This window comes from Ursus arctos, unplaced genomic scaffold, assembly GCF_023065955.2.
Source record: "Ursus arctos isolate Adak ecotype North America unplaced genomic scaffold, UrsArc2.0 scaffold_6, whole genome shotgun sequence".
Lineage (NCBI taxonomy): Eukaryota > Metazoa > Chordata > Mammalia > Carnivora > Ursidae > Ursus > Ursus arctos.
This window is the reverse complement of record NW_026623078.1, coordinates 49,174,517-49,192,166: the sequence shown is the minus strand read 5'-3', so window position 1 is coordinate 49,192,166 and position 17,650 is coordinate 49,174,517.

Sequence of the window (17,650 nt, the reverse complement as noted above, 5' to 3'; positions counted from 1 at the left end):
CTGGAGTTCATGGATCTATAAGGGAAAACTCCCTGAAATTTGGGTCTATTATTTTTTCATAAAAAGGAGGCATGAAGACAATGTGGAAAAGCAAAGGCTTTGCGATCAGAGGTCCTGGCTTAGAGTCCTGGTGGGACCCTGCCGTGGTGTTGGCCATCTGACCCTAGGGCTACCTTAATCCTTCTGAGGGCCAGTTTCCCGTCTATAAACTGGAGGAGGATTATCCATCCACTGCTGATTATGGGTTGTTGAGAGGATCACATGAGAAAATAGATACAGAAAGACTTGTAAATTCTGAGGTCACTTTCAAAAGAATTTTGTTACAATAGTCATACAATTATAATGATGGAAGAAAAGCCTTGCCCTGCCTTAGAGTCCCAAGAGCAGAGAGTAGGATCAGGAGAGCTACAGAAAGAAGAGAGGACACAGTCTCTGCTCTTAAAAGCTGCAGCCCAGACTGAGCAAGTGGGTTCTGATAGAAACACCAATGAAGCCCGGAGCTCAGGGGTTGCTCGGGCAGGTCTCCTTCAGACGTGAGGGATAGAGACCCACGTTGGTATATGGCTTAATTGTCTCGGGTCATGGACAAGATTGCAGCTGGACCCAGAGGGTTGGTGTTATCAGGACTCAATTTCTCTCAATCTCTTGGTTCCACTTTCCTCTTTCTTGGCTTTATTCTCAGCCAAAAATCACCCCACTCCTATCAGTAAAAGAACTTCTCATTCTCAACAAAAGCCCTAGAACTTGAATTTAGTCTAGTACTGAATGGCTTGCATCATGCTGATTGTGTTTCCTAAACCAGCCAGCCATCGCCAAAGGCGTGCAATAATGCAGTACACTGATTCATTCGTTTCTTCAGCACATATTTATGGGGCATCTATGATGTTCCTAGGACTTTTCTGGGAACTGAAGATATAGCAGTGAACAGCAACAACAAAAAACCCCCAAACAAATGCAAAATAAAAAGATAATTTTAGACATAGATTCAAAGTCGGAGGTTCTGGGTGGGGACCAGGACTCTGGTCTCTATTCAGCAAGCTCCCTAGTGAGTCTGATGCCAGGGGTCTGTGTTCCACATTTTATCGGATGGTATAAACACAGTATAAAGAACATGTTCCAAGGACCCAGGGAGCAGTGTTTGGCTTTAAGTCACCCTTTCTTTCTTTTTTTTATTATAATAATATTTTTTTATTATGTTAGTCACCATACAGTAAGTCACCCTTTCTTAGGTCAGCGAAGTTCATAGAAGGGGACAGAGTAGACAACAACACACCAATGATAATAGCTTCAGGACAGACAGGAAACCAGTCTGCTTGCTTGAAGAGCAGGAGGGGGTAATATAATTGTTCAGGGCATCATTTCTTACCCTGGAAGGCCCCATCACCACCCAAGCCAAGATTCAGATGTCTCCCGCAAATATAAAAATGAAGATTTGTTTGGTTCCTCTCTTCCCAGCTTAACTATCTGTAAAGATTTGGGCTCTGTGGGAACGAGTCATTTTGTGTTCTAGAAGCAGGTCTATGTGTTTAGGGTCCAGTATTCGTTGATTGTGGTTGATTATCATTCCGCTAGCTGTACCTCCTTTCTTACCTTCAGAACACACTATTCTATCTCATTTCCTTCCCTTTCTCCAGAAGGTCAACTCTTACCAAAAATGTTTCTATGTGTGGAGGCCTTGAGGCTTATTCTTTGGAGGCAAAGAATGAAAGATGCATTGAAATCTGGTTTTACAAGCTACTTTGTCAGTTTTACCAGAGGCGAGAAACCAAAGCTGAGGCAGAACAATGCCAGATACCACTTCCAGAACCTTTTCATGGAAAGCCACGCTGAGGCTATTCCTGTGAACGTCTCCTACTCCGTTCCTTGCTCTTCCTATTTGCTTCTTGTGGAAACATCATTATGCTGTGTGACCTCCTTTTCCTCTGATCTTTCTCTCTTGCATTCCAGCCTTCGGGCTCTATCTTTCCCTCTCCAAAGGTCAGAAACCAGGGCCTTACTATTCCGTGTTTGTGGACGTGCTTGGTGAAGTTTATCAAGCAAAGGAATGATTGCCGCAGTAGGGTGTGGGAAGGGGAAGACAATTATTTTTTTTAATTTATTTATTTTTAAAGATTTTATTTATTTATTTGACAGAGAGAGAGAGAGAGCACAAGCAGGGGAGCAGCAGAGGGAGAAGTAGGCTCACCACTGAGCAGGGAGCCCAATGTGGGACTCGATCCCAGGACTCTGGGATCATGACCTGAGCCGAAGGCAGAAGTTTCACAGACTGAGCCACCCAGGTGCTCCAGGGAAGATAATTATAATGAAACGAAAGGAAGGCAAGGTGCAGTACCCAACACAGGGAATAGGCAGGTAGGTGAATTCTTAATGGATGCATTAAGTATCAAATGGAGAGGAAGCAACTGTTGTGATACCACTTGTGGATAGCAAGGTAGGAGAGGGTTAGAACCACTCTTTTAGAACCCTCCTTCTGGATTATTCATAGATCATCACTTCAGTGGAAACATAGATTAAAAGTGGCTTAGCACTCTAAGAAGGCAGAATGGAAATGCCCCAGAGCTCATCCTGCCTGGGCTCATTGGATAGAAGAGGGAAGCGAGGCTGACAAAGGTTGGGGATTGACCACGGTCATCTAGGGCCTGTCAGTGAGAAAGCATTGCAAATCATAGGCAGAAACCAGGGAGGCCAAGGGTGGCTGAGACTCACCCAAGAGTGCAAGTCTTAAAGTCTATCATGTTACATAATGAAGAAAAAGTTGCTATCATTTGGTCATTTGCGGATGGAGGAATGATGAGTCAAAGTCTGACTTTTCTCACAAATTCTTCTCTTTGTGGTAAGACACTTGGTAGAGTGTGGATGGCTCCATTTGTAGAGAATAGCTGGAACTCTAATGGCAGCTCCTGATTTCTCACCGCACCTGATAATATCTGGTTCTTTGGGGTCTGGCAATTTCCTCTCTTTTAAAAGAGCACATTGAATAGAATTTGAATCCTAATAAATAGTAATAATAATAATAATAAAATAAAAAGATGAGAACGTATTCAAATCACATGTCATTTCTTGCCTCCAATCCAAAATGCTTAGCAAGGCGTTAGTCTTTAACTGGTCTGCTCTGCCCACCCTCTGACTTCGTCACACGTCTGAGCTATTGACTCATTATTTCTAAGACTAAGTTATGCATTGAAATTCATCAAGCCTGGGAAAGGGGGTTATCTGTTTCAGTATGTGAGAAATTATCTCCTTTTTAAACATTTATTTTAAACAGTAGGATGAATTGTCAGTATTAATGCCTGGACTTTGAGAATTGAATCCAAATGACACGCTTTGGGTGGTGGAGGAGCGGAGGGGGGAGAAATACAATCAGGCATTCACTTTAAAAAATGTTAGTTTGACCTTATATACTAAGGTGAATGGGGGTAGAATTTCCTGAAGCCAAGTTCAGATGTGACATCCTTTCCAAAAGAGGCCCAATTAAGATCACATATCAAGTCACCTCCCAGATTTGCATGTGAAAAGGCGCAGTTATGGGGGCAGCAGACTGTTTGCACAGCAAATTATAAGGAGATGTTTCTTCCTTCTGTCATCAAGACACCATTTCAGCCATTTCTGTATTAATTTTGTAGGCTGGGAAACCCTTGCCGTTAATTATATCTGTTCAAAACTGGAACAAGTAGAGATAGGTAGGTAATAAAATAGGATGAAGTAGAAAATCGTGCAGAATACCTCGCCAGCTGATAGTGCTGGGAAAGGCAGGTCCAGAATTATCTGTGTAAAGAATCCAGCCCACCAGAGGGTGGGAGATGGAAGTTGTCTTTCAGATACACTTGTCCCTATGTCCTCTCCTCTTCCTCCTACAGGCCAAGCTCGCCAGAGTCACTGCATAGGACGGGGAGCCATAGTTTCCCTCCTCCACAACTAGACCCCCCACCCCCCACTATCTACCTGCTTTCTTGGTTCCCTTTGGCTCACAACACACTCAGGTGGATCCATTTGTCTGGGTGGGCCCAGATTCATTTTTTGGTTTTTTGTTTTTTAGCTTTCCCCATTTTTAATAATTAATTAATTAATTATTTTGGGGAGGGAGAGAGAGCAGAGGGTGAGGAGGAAGGGGCAGATGGAGGGAGAGAGAATCTTAAGCAGGCTTCATGCCCAGTGTGTAGCTGATGCGGGGCTTGATCTCAAGACGCTGAGATCATGACTTGAGCTGAAATCAAGAGTTGAACCCTTAATGGAATGAGCCACTCGGGCACGCCTTGCTTTCCCCATTCTAATGGACGGCCAGGGTGAATATTTACTGCATTTGAGAAAGCATAGACACTTCAGGGAAGCTGCTGCTTTTTCATCATTGTGTTTGGTTCAGCCCGGAGCCCTCAAACCTGGAAAGCCTGCCGGATGAAGGAGGCCTGACTTCTGGGTTCATCACACCTGCTGGCCAAATGCCTTAACCTTGCTGAACTCAAGTTCCTCCTGGATGAAATTAAGAGGGTGGGCTGAGTCTCTTTGTCCTCCAGGTCTTCCGGAAGTGACAGCGTGACTCCCACAGGAGTTCTGTTCCTCTGCCCGACTGACGTACAGTTAGAGAACCAGCCCTCCTGCTTTGTGCCTCATTTAACCCAGTTTGTAAAAGGGACTTCACTCTGCTCTGTCCTTTCCCAGATTTCAGTTCAGCCCTGATGGGTGTGAGATGGGCATTGCAAGGCCCAGTGCCAGAAGAAAGGGTCAGGATGTTGGGTTCCACACGTCAAGCAAACTCAATTCCCTATCAGAGCTGAAAGGATGAAGCATCACAACTCAGAAAACACCTTGAACTTGAGCTCTTTAGCCTGGCAGCCCACATGCCCTGGACACTTAGAAATTTCTGGATTGAAAAAGAAACTTCAATCTTCTCAAGGCAAAAAACTCTCCACAAAACCCTGGTGTAAACACAAAAGGCATAAACATTCAGCCATAGGAGATTAAGAGCAGCCATAGGAATTAGAAGGCCAAACATCGGTGCAGGTGAATCAGAAAGATGCAGATTACATTTTCCTTCCTTCCTTCCTTCCTTCCTTCCTTCCTTCCTTCCTTCCTTCCTTTCTTTCTTTCTTTCTCTCTTTCTTTCTTTCTTTCTTTTCTTTCTTTTGTTTATTTGACACAGAGAGAGACAGAGACATTGAGCACAAGCGGGGAAAGAGGTAGAGGGAGAAGCAGCTCCCTGATGAGCAGGGAGCCCAACGTGGGGCTCAATCCCAGGACTCTGAGATCAGGACCTGAGCTGAAGGCAGACACTGAACCAACTGAGCCACCCAGGTGCCCCAGCAGATCACATTTTCCCTGAAATGGAGCACACAGTGAAAAATAAAATAAGAGTTTTGGGTCGCAATATGTTGAGGGCTCCCTGAACCCCAGCTGTGCAAAAAAGCAGTTCAAGGTGCTTACGTATGTGAGTGTGTGCATGCTTTTGCTTTTTTCTCTCCCTGAACCTGCTGCTGGAATCTATCGTCCTGTCCTCTCTCATAACCTTCTCTGCAGAGAAGATGCACTGTCCCAACTTTGGCTCCATTTGTCCTGCTAAATCGCATTCTGAAAATCAACTCTCAAAATGGCAGCTTTAAGGGGACACACACGGGGCTGAAACTAGGGAGTAGCCTAAAGGAATGGCTTGACTTCAGAACTTAAAGAGAATCTGAGAGGCCCCGTGGAGCGAGCTCATATTTCCTAAGGATCCTGCTGGCTTGTGCCGGTTGAGGTGACCAGTCTCTCCAGATGGGATGTGCGACTTTGTGCACTGGGCTGTAATTGCCCATGACAATTGCAGTCTTCCTCCTGCACCAAGAAGAAGAGATATACCAACAAAAGCACCAAGCAGAAACCCACACTGTCTGAGATGTCCTATTAAAACTATTATTGTCTCCATTACAGAAATTCCTCCCCATGTTCTCATTGTTTCATGTACCTATTTTTCAATAGTCTTCCTCCATCCACTTCCCTCAAATCTCCTGGTGTCTCTTTTGTGGAAGAGAACGAAAGGAATTGCTAACTTTGACTTCTTTCATTGTTCAGAGCTATAAGAAAGGCATCCATCTATCAATCTGTCCATCTATCCCATATTCATGCATTTACTGAACCCTGTGAGAACGTTGTTTTGGCTCACCCAGAACCGTTCTCTCTTCTTCTGGCAACAACCCCATTTTCCTTTGGGAAAATGCCTTCATTCATTTTCAATCCATGTAGTTCAGGTGAAACTGACCCCAACAGCCAGCAGCAAGAGTGCATATGTCACCCCCACCTGGCCACTGCCCTGCCTCTGCGATTGGATTAAGTGGTCAAATCAGAGTCAGTCTGAGTCCTCACTGTGTAGCTGAAACTCTTGGGAAAGACTATCTCTCATACGGCTCAGGCTGCCAAGCTGTAGGAAGGTCAGTGCAGAGTTCCCAGGAGCTATGAGGGCAGAGTGAGGCCAGCAGGGGAGAAAGAGAAATCGAGACAGTGAGTAAGCAGCTACGTCCTGATGGCCTGGTGGAGACCCTGGATCCAACTGTTTCAGTTCTAGTCCCGAACTTTTCAGTCTTGTGAGTGAATACATACCCATTTCATTTACAGCATTTCGAGTTGCATTTCTGTCACTTGCAAATGAAAGAGTTCTATCTATTCTGTGCCAGGTGCTGAGACCAAGACAAACCAATTTCAGAACCCAAGCAGCCCAGTAGAGTGGTTGAGGGTGTGTACTTTCTCACCTGCATTTGAATTCTGGCTCCACTATTGACAAAGCACATGACTGACCTCATCCAAGTTCCTCTGTGCCTCGATTTACTCATCTAGAAAATGGTGAAGGTATAAGACTACCTAGCTCACAGTCTATTGTGAAGATAAGCTAATTCATCTAGAGTGTTTAGCATGGTGCCTGATCTATAGTAAGCATTTAATAAATATGAGCTTGAGGCAAATTGTGGCCAGCAGTGACTAGACACAATCACCAAGATAACAGCTATACCAATATTCTCATGAGTCTGCTTTGTTACCTTCCTCCTCCTCTCTATCCTACTTGTATAGATTTCATTATTCTTCCTAATTCATAACACACCATGGTTGTTGTAAGCACTGGTATCGTTTGCTCCTGAGTGTATCTGAAGAAGCTGACTGACCCACCACCTTTCCCCCCAACCCCAGGAAATGATGAAGGGAGGACATGCCATGTGGGAAATTGTCTCCAAGTACATGAAATGGTTGCCTCTAAATACACTACTGGACAAGCTATTCTAGAAAGACTCACAGAACAAATTAAAATACTTAAGTCATAAGGTTTATGAAATATATTTAAAACACATGGCAGTAAGCAAGAGGAGAAAGATGGGGTCAGTTAATGCATTTAGGGTGCAATTGGGGTGGAAGGACCACACTACCTGAATCCTGGGGTACACAGTGTTTGTAGGTCCTGTCTCTCTCCATCACTTCAGCTCTCCCTGCTAATAGTGTGGTTACTAGGACCAGAGTTGAGGTTTGAGCAAGGGAACTGTGCAGTAAAGGATTAACTCAGTGGGCTTGGAGTGGTCAAGCTCTGTACATTCCAAAGAAAGAACTGGTTATTGACTAGCTCTTGGGAGATTATCCTTGAGCCCTTGAAATAGCCTGCCTGATAAGAGTATCTATGTTTGCCTGGGGTGTTGGGCCCTGCCAGATAGTTTACGCTAAAAATGGGATTTATGGTTGGGCCTTAGGCCATGTGTTATCAGTTGGACCCCAAGGGAGCTGGGTCTGAGTAGTTAAGGTCCAATAAAGATTCTGGACACTAAAGTTTGTTTGAACTTCCTGCTTGGCAATACTTTGTACGTAGTGTCACATGTCATTGCTGGAAGAATTAAGTGTCACCCATACAATTCCACAGGGATAGGACAACTAAGAGCTTGTACCTAGTCTCTCCTGGACTCTGTGATATGCACCTTTTTCTTTTGCTGATTTTAATCTGTATCCTTTTGCTGTAATAAATCATAGCCAGGGACTTAACTGCTTTTCTGAGTTCTGTGAGTCTGAGCAAATCATTGAAACTGAGTGTGATCTTGGGGATCCCTGACACAGGGGCCTGCAGATGGAGGGTGCCCTGGACCAATGTCCCACACTTGTGTTACTGGAGCCATGTAGGAACAAGTGTGCCTCGCCTCTGCTGTCGCCCGCCAATTGGCCAGTTGAGCAACTATGAGTTCTATTTGAGTTTCCTGGGCACGGGGATGTGGGACCTGAAGGATATAACCAATAGGTTGCCAGATGATGATTATTAAATGGTCATATATGTTTAATGCCTCTTGATATTTAGTCTTATGTATATTTAGTACATTATGAATATTTGGTACTCAGATTATCATAAATATGAGGTATTTCTTGGTTCTTTCATCCTTCGCTACGTGTGACTAACATGCTCATGTTCTCGTTTCTGACTACTCCTTATATTTACACTTCATACATCCCATGAGTTCTGTCTTTGACAGTCACACTTGCTGCTTACTAGTTTACTTATTTATACTTACACGTCTTCAGATAGTTTGCCTAGGTTTGCAAACTATAAGCATCATCATTTACTAGAATTGAGTATTCTCAAAAGCATGCACATCACAGGGACACAGCCTGATAAGTGAGTTAGGGGAGGAGACTCACAAATCTATCATGGAATGCTTTAGTTCTCCAAGTACTTCAGTTCCAGAAGGTCATTATGCTGAGGCCCAGCACACATACGTCCTGATTCTTGGCCTCATGGTGGCTGGCTGCCTCCTGAAGTTTTCACTTCTATTCATTATTCTTGTGGAATAATGATACTAGTGGTAACAACAGAAATCACATATTTAGAGCTACCATGTTCCAGGCATTTTTCTAAGAACTTTATATAAAGTAATGTTTCACAGGAGCCCTATGAGGTAGGGGACATTTTAACCTCATTTTCATTGAGGAGATCATAAGGGACAGATGAGTGAAGAAATTTCCTCTGTATTATCAGCAGAAGTCATGGTGGAGCCAGAAGTCCCATGTAGGAAAGCTGGCTCCAGAGACCCTGCTCCTAGCTGCTGCATTCTGCTCGCTTCCAGAACAGCGGCAGAGCCCTTCATTTGCACACTGTCTTGGCTGAACTCAAGTTCAAGCCTTATAAACATTGCCAAATGTAAAATATCTGAACACTGAAAATGGTTAAGCTGAATGTTGATAAGAAACTAGAGTGAGTGAAGGTAGAAAGGCATTAATTTATATTAACCTGTGACAAGACTGTCATTCAGAAGGATGTCTTATAATCATCTTCATTGAAAGATGGCCACGAAGAGCAGAAGTTCAAAATGGCAAAGGGCCTCTAATGCTAGCACAGGGAAGTAGATGTTCTTAAGAGATTCTACAGGGCAAGTGTTATGGGTAAGAAGTTACCTCTCTATACATATTTGGAAAATGTATAATAAAAACGAACACCAGCACCCACAACCACTTCGGATTTACTGGATACCTGTCACAAAGTTCACCTGCCTACTTATGTACCCCAGAGTTGGGAAGGTTAACAAAAAAGGGGATCCAGAAGCATCTAAAGGGTGGGTAAGATCAGAGCGTGTCACACTCAGGAGTAGACATTTTAACATTATTTCCCTTAAGCTACATACTTCGAATGCTTATGACAATGGTTACAGATAGTAACTGTTTGGGTTATTTTGCAGAGGTAGGGCCAAAGAGTGGAAAATAACCACAGTCGGTCAAAGGACTTGCTCTCCTTTGTGGCCCTTTGTGTGGCCCTTTGTGGGTCTGTGAACCTAATTCTTGGTGTGTTCATTTGCAGAACTCATGACCATACGCCTGTGCCTGGGAGATATGAGCGTGGTGGGATGGGAAGCAAGGCCAGGAAAATGTGCTGCCTGGTCCCTGGCATAGAGTAGGTGCTCAGTTAATGACAGTGAAATCTGAAGTGCATATACATTTCGTTAAAATATCCCTTTGATGATGAGCTCCTAAATTTTGCCCAGCCTGGATTCCCTATTTGCCCTCAGAATGTTGGCAGGGGGCAGACTGGGAAATGGGTTCCTGGCTCGAAATAAAGTTTTCTTGACAAAACACAACATTTCACTCTCAAAGACTTCTGAAAGAAAAAAAAATCTCATGTGCTCTCTTGGACACCAAGTGCTTCTCTATGTGGGCATGTTTTAAGGCACAACAGAGTACGGAATCCTCTAGAATGGAATGGAATAGGGAGTAAACTAGCTGGTAAAACGTTGTCTAGCCCTGCTGACTAATCCCGACGGATACTTACTAATCCTGGCAAAGTCTTTTTGAAGTTTCACAAAGATCCTAATTTTATAGAATGAGAAATTTTACTGAGTCTCACCACTCCTCATGTTCCTTCTCCTTTCCCCTGCCACAAGTTAATGATCTCAAGGGCAACAACCCCCTGGTAATGAATCCAACACAAACAGGCCCAAGCACTGCGCCTGGGATCAGCCTCCCCATTCAGTCTTTGTCCAGGAGAGGGCGTTGCCACCAAACGTGGCCTCCTGATTAGCCCCTCACGGCAAGTCACCATAACTCCCTCAGCTCAGGCCGTGCAGTTCTCCTCCTAATTAACCTCTCCTTTTATAGCTAATGGTTCTTACAGCGAGACCTCTAATGCAGGGCAGCCAGTAATTCACCCTGAGGGTTTCTTTCCACATATGAAACCAAAGCATTTTTAAAAAGAGTCTTTCTACGCACAGCAGCTGCCTAAAAGGTGCTTCGAAAGCTAATAGGAAAGGCCTTCATCACTCTGAGGATAGTCCCATTGGACCTGTGTTTGACTTCCTTGCTCTTCCCCTTCACTTTTTTTTTTCTTTTTTTCTTTTTTTTACAAAGAAGATCAAATTCATTCCCATTTAGGCATGTTCTGTGATTATAAATGGTCTGCCTTGGTATTCCTGAGACTACCTGACTATGGGTTGCTGCTAGCTGAAATTTCAGAGAACGTCTTTTATTTTATTTTTTTAGAGAGTGAGAGAGAGAAATGGGGGGGAGGGGCAGAGGAAGAGAGAGAATCTTAAGCAGTCTCCATGCCCAGTGCATAGCCCGACATGGGGCTCAATCTCATAACCCTGAGATCATGACCTGAGCCAAAATCAAAGAGTCAGACACTTAACCGACTGACCCACCCAGGCGCCCCAAATTTCAGACAACTTCTAACTTAAGAATGACATTGTCCTTAGGAAGCCTTTAAAGATAGAGAATCTGTACTGCCCACCTGTGAGTTCAGGGGCACATTTACTGAGGCTACAAAGACTAGAAACTTCTAACAGATAACCAGCTAACAAATAATTTCTATTGGAAAACCAAATAAATAAATAAAAACAAAAATAAATACACAAATGAACAAACATAAAGTCTAAGATCCTGAAACAAGAAAGACAACGAGTGTGGCATCTTCCAACTCTATTTGCAAGAGTGAGCAATAAGGTGGTAATCATACTAAGGAAAGCTAACATTTATTACTGGTTGAGGCCATGCCAGATACAGTTCTAAGCACTTGATAATTGTTCCCTCACATAATCCTCAGGACAATCCGATCAGGTAGGTGGTATTAGTCTTATTTTACAGATGGGGGCTCTGAGATGAACACACATGAAGCCAAGAAAGTGTTGGCACGTGGCCATGAGCTGGCTCCTGGCCATGCTGCAGCCAAGTTCATATACAGCTGCCTATGTAAAGATGTCCTCTGGGAGCTAGTCTTAGGTGACCTGCTGACCTTCCTGGCTGTATGTGGCATCTGACACTATATTCTCTATTGTACAGCATTATAGCTCTAGGAAAGTTCTTCCTTCTAAAACGACCTCTCCAGGCTGTTCTATCTAAGCCTTTCCTCAACCCAGTTAATTTCTAGATGCCAATCCTGCAGCCATGTCAAACTACAGGGTGAGTAAGAGAGAGTATCATCCAATGAGCATGCACTGAGTTGCTGCAATGTGTGGGGCTCTGAGACACAGAGATGGAAAAGCCAAGGTCCTTGGACTTAAGGATTTCGTAATCTGGTGGTAGAGACAGACAAGTAAATAGACCATTCCAATACATGCAACAAATATTATTATAATAGGTACAAATAGTACTTCATTTGTACCAGGCACTGTTCTTAGCACATTTCATAGATTTTTCTCATTTAATCTTCAAAATAGTCCCATGGGTAGCTGTGGTTAACAGTTTGCACATAAGGATGTGGAGACACCGAGAGGCTATAGGGCTTAGCCCTAAGTGGAAGAGATGGGATTCTGACTCCAGGCAGCTTGGCCCAATCCTGCACTTTAAACCAAGCTGCTCTGTGGCCTCTGTCCTGATGGAGGCAAGCACAGAGGAATGTGCCAGCACAGAGGAGGAATACTCCCCTGGGCAGGGAGGGGTCTTTCCAGATGATGGGCTCCCAAGTTGGGTGGAGTGATCTATAAAACCTACTCGTTTCATCGGAAACCGGGGATGTACTGTATGGTGACTAACATAATATAATAAAAAATCATTTAAAAAAAAAAAACCTACTCGTTTTATAGTCCATGACTAGATAAGACATGGGTTGGGAGTAAAATAAAGTGTGGTATAGGCACATCCTAGAGTATATACTGTGGTCAGGAGTGATGGGCTGGCAACATGGCAACACGGATGTGTTTTATGAGCATAAGACTGAGTAGCAAAAGGAAGACATGGAATGGGACCTATAGCGTCATCTCATATATATAAATTTAAAATGCATGCATGGGAAACAATGGTACACATATATAAGAACGTGTATAAATAAAACTATTCCTATCAAACAAAGTAGAATGGTTGCCTTTGGGGATTAAGATGGAATTCTAGTGGAGAAAGGGATAAGATAAAATAAATAAAGCAAGAGAAGCATCGTGATGGTAGCGTACTGTGAAAGGAAGAGAATAAGTAAGTCAACCTTGGGTCCCTGAGAGAAGAGGAGGGTGAGGAGGAGGAGGAGGTTGAAGAGAAAGATGATTTTTATTAGTGTCTGTCAAGCACTCCTTCGCCAGGATTTACCGCTTCCTCCCTCCTTCCGCAGGGTGTAGCACGAGCACCAAGTTGCTTTCTCCAGTGGTTCCCACCCCCTTCGCATCATTTATTGGTCCAAGGATGGGCACCTAACTCAAGCCCGGTCAATCAGTTCACTTCCTTTTTAGAAGGCTTTAGTGCCCAACAGAGGCACTTATAGCTGCAGGTTAAGGGTAAACTTGATTAAGCGCCAAAGTAGACTTAAACTCTGCCCGCACCATGAGCCATATGAACCTTGAGCATGTGGTTTAGCCTCTAAATACCTGGGTTTTCTTGTCTGTGAAATAGGAAACTATCATACCTAACACAGGATTGTGTGAAGATTTAATGAGTCAATAAAATGCATGTATAGTGCTTACAGCAGTGCCTGCCATACCACTGGAGCTCAATAAGTGTTGGCCATGATTGTTTCCTAAGAACTTGGGAACTGGGAGACTAAAGAAAGGCCTCAGCTGGGTGGCTGATCAGTACGCCAAGGAGTAAGTCACTTTTGATCTAGGGAAGCAGCTTCATTATTTTGTCCCCATGGGCCATAGAAATATTGTCATTTTATGTAATATCTGTGAGGTGAAAGAGCTTGCAAAGCACTGCTGACCAGGAATCAGTCTCTGGTTCGGTTTCCAAAGTCTCACTCTACCCAAGTTGAGTCCACAGGATACTTCAGTATTTTTCCATTCTATCTCTTAGTTTTTCTGCGGTTAATTTAAATGTATTTCTGTGACTTACCTTAGAAGGCTGATTGAGAGGGTCATGATGACAGTGAAGACTCCACGGCTCAGCCCCTTAGCTCACACATGGAGACTCTCCACACATGGTAACTTCCATGTTGTCTTTCTCACAGGGAAAGTCACCCTCAAGTGCTCATTACTGGATTAGAAATTGTAGAAAAACAAGTACAAAATCATATTTCCCTCCTACTGTCATGAGTAAGCCCCAGTTTACACAAATGGTAACACAACAAGCTCAGTACACTGGATTTTACATGGAATCTTCTGGTGTAATAACACATTTCTGATTTCATGAGCTCTAAGTATGTTGGTAAGAGAATCAGTTCTTGCCCTTACTCATTAACCTCCATGCTGGTAAGTTCTTTTTTTTTTTTTTAAGATTTTATTTTCAGATAATCTCTACACTCAATGTGGGGCTTGAACTCACAGCCCCGAGGTCAAGAGTCGCACACTGCACTGACTGAGCCAGCCAGGCACCCCCATGCTGGTAAGTTCTATTTACCATTTCCTAATAGAATGTTTATGCAACTATTTCAAAAAGAGCCATTTTCAGTACTCAGAAAAGTTGGCCAAGTCTTTATGGGAAATTGGAACCGGCACATAAAACAAATAAATGATTGACTCAATTTTTTTAAGAACAAAATTACCTAGAAGAGAATGTGAAAGTCAATCAGGAGGGATGAACAAACAGAAAACCTTCCCTGACCTTTGGAAGTCAGGGAATAGTCAACAAACTGATTTAGGCAATTTCACTGTTTTGAAGGTTTCAAAGAAGACTGATTTCTGTTTGTTCAGCCACCATTTGGAAGTGCAAAGATCAAGGACATCGAAAGTGTTATCTGAGCTTTTGAATGTGTTTGTGAAATTGCCAATATGTCATGGAGGCATTTCTCGGAGATCTGCATTGTGGCACTTTTTAATCTGTGTCAGTTTGGCAGGTGCCATCTGATCAAGTGAGCGGCCCTTCCGGCACACCAAATGCCTTCCAAACGCCTTCCAAAGGCTTGCCAGAGAGAAAAGAAAACCAGCCATTTCCTGTGATTGGGAGTCCGAGTCAACCAAAGGGTCTATGATGACTTCCTGCGGATGTTTAGTCGGTCACTCCTGTGGCTGACAGCTGGTGCACGAAGCTTGTAGTCTACACTTCATGAGCAGCAGTATTCAGTCTTCAGAATCACAAAGGCATCTCCAGTCACCCTCTGTAGTAAGTGCTACTTCAATAAAGTTTATCCGAGGGAGTCAGTCCAGGGCTGATATGGTACCCCCATCATCAGGGACCCACACTCCTTCCTGCTTGCTTCTCTGCTGTGCGTGACTTCCATTCTCAAGTTCACTTTATGATCCAAGTCTGCTGTTGATGCTTCAACATTTCGGTAGGAAAGAGGATGGGAGGAGAAGAACGTGCCCATCCCCCTGCCTCCCTTTTAGGAGGCTTCCTGGAAGTTTTTTAGAATTTAGTCCCATGGCTACACCTAATGATAAGGTAGTTGGAGACTATAACCCAGCTAAAATTAGGGGGTCTGTTACCATAGCAAAGGTAAAATGGATTTAAAAGGACAATTAGCTAGTTCTGCCCCATCATCCTTCAGGACTCAGTTCAAATGTCCCCTCTTTAGAGAGACCATCAGAGCCCACCCTGTCAACAGCAGGCCTTCCCTACTTATTCTTCACCACAGAACCTGGTCAGCTCCATAGATGTGATTTTCTTCTTTTGTTTACTTCTACTTTTTATGTTCTTGCTCCTTCACTAGACCAAAGTTTGCTGAGTGTAGGGACCTTATCTGTCTTGCTCTTCACCTCCATACCCTAGTTTCTCACAGTGTCTGGCTCATGGTAGAAGCTTGATAAACATGTGGAATGAGTGAAAAAATCATGAATGAGGGTCCTTAACAGAGAAAACCAATGTGGTATCGAGGCTAAACATATAAGCTCTGGGGTTAGACAGCCTTGATTAAAATCTTGGCTCCACCTCTTATTCGTAACGTGACTGTGGGCAGTGACTTTACTTGTCTAAGTCTTGGCTTCTTTATTTGTAAAAATGGAGGGGGGTGTTTTTGGGAGAATGAAATGAGTTAATACATGTGAAATGTTACCTCTCTGCCTCCTGGATAACTAACAATAAAGGTTAGTCTTTATACATGAGCATAAAAATAATTATAATTTTTGTTATTATTGGGATCTATCTAGTCCAAAGACTCAAAGGAGGCATCCCAGAGGAAGATACCTTAGAGATGAGCCCAGGGGATAGGCAGCAGTTGACTAGACCAAAAAAATGATAAGGGGAGAACATCCTAGGAAGAAACAGAGGTCTTGGGGCAGGAAGTGATATGTTAGAAGAATTAGGAAAAAAGTCAATGCGGCCAGAGTGGAGAGAGGCAGTGTAGTATGTAAACTGAGACCAGAAAGGAAGATAGGGTTAGAACATGCAGGATTTTGTACTATGACCTTTATCCTAAGTGCAAAGAGAAACTACTGAAGGGCTCCAAGCAGGGGAGTGCAGAATCAAATTTGTAATGTATATGATGGGATTATTGCCCTTGAAAAAGTGGAAGAGACATGAGACCTCCCACGAGAACACACCAAGGAAAAACCATGTGAGTGCACAATGTGAAGATGACTGTATACAAGCTAGGAAGAGGGTCTTCACAAAGAATTGAATCTGCCAGCACTCTGATCTTGAACTTCCCAGCATCCAGAACTGTGAGAAATAAATCTGTGATATAAGCTACCAGTCTATTTTGTTAGAGCAGCCTGAGCTAAGAAAACGTCCCTTATTTGTGGATTGGAAAACTTAATGCTGTTATCAATGCTACCCAGAGTGATCTACAGATTCAGTGCAATTCCTTTTAAAATTTTAATAGTATTTTTTTTTTTACAGAGATTAGAAAAATCCATCCTAAATTTCATATGGAATCTCAAGGGACCTCAAATAGTCAAAACAGTTTTGAAAAAGAACAAAGTTGGAAGTTTTGCACTTACTGATTTCAAAACTTATAAAGTTACAGTAAATCAAAGCGTGGTACTGCCATAAAGACAAACATATAGATCACTGGAATAGAAAAAAGAATCTGGAAACAAACCCTCCTTTATAGACAGTTGAATGATTTTGGACAAGGGTGCCCAACTATTCAATGGAGAAAAGACAGTCTTTTCAATAAATGTTGTTGGAAAAACTGGGTATTCATGCTCAAAAGAATAAAGTTGGGCCCTTACATTACACTGTATATAAAATTGACTCAAAATGAATCAAAGACCTAAATGTGAAAGTTAAAACTATAAATAACATAATAAAAAATTATTATAAAAAACTATAAAACTTTTGGAAAAAAAAAACATAGGGGAAAAGCTTTATGACAAGAGATTTGGCAATGGTTTCTTGAATAAGACACCAAAGGAAACACGCAACAAAAGAAAAAAACAAACAGGACTACATCAAAATTTAAAAATTCTCTGCATCAAAGGATACAATCATCAGAATGAAAAGTGATCCATGGAATGAGAGAAAATATTTGCAAATCACACTTCTGATGAGGGGGTTATATACAGAATATATAAAGAACTCTTACAACTCAATAACAACAACAACAAAAAACCCAAACAACGTGATTAGTAAATGGACAAAAGACTTAAACAGACATTTCTTCAAGATAAAGACAAATGACTAATAAGCACATAAAAGATGCCCAGCATCACTGATCATTAAGGAAACGCAATTCAAAACCACAATAAGATACCATCTCACACCATTAGATGGCTACAAAACAAAACCATAAACAAAACAGAAAAACAAACCAAAAATACAGGGGGGAAAAAAGGGAAAATAACAAGTGTTGGTGAGGATGTGGAGAAATCAGAGCCCATGTGCACTGTTGCTGGGAATGTAAAATGGTGCAGCCGCTGTGGAAAACAGTATAGTGGTT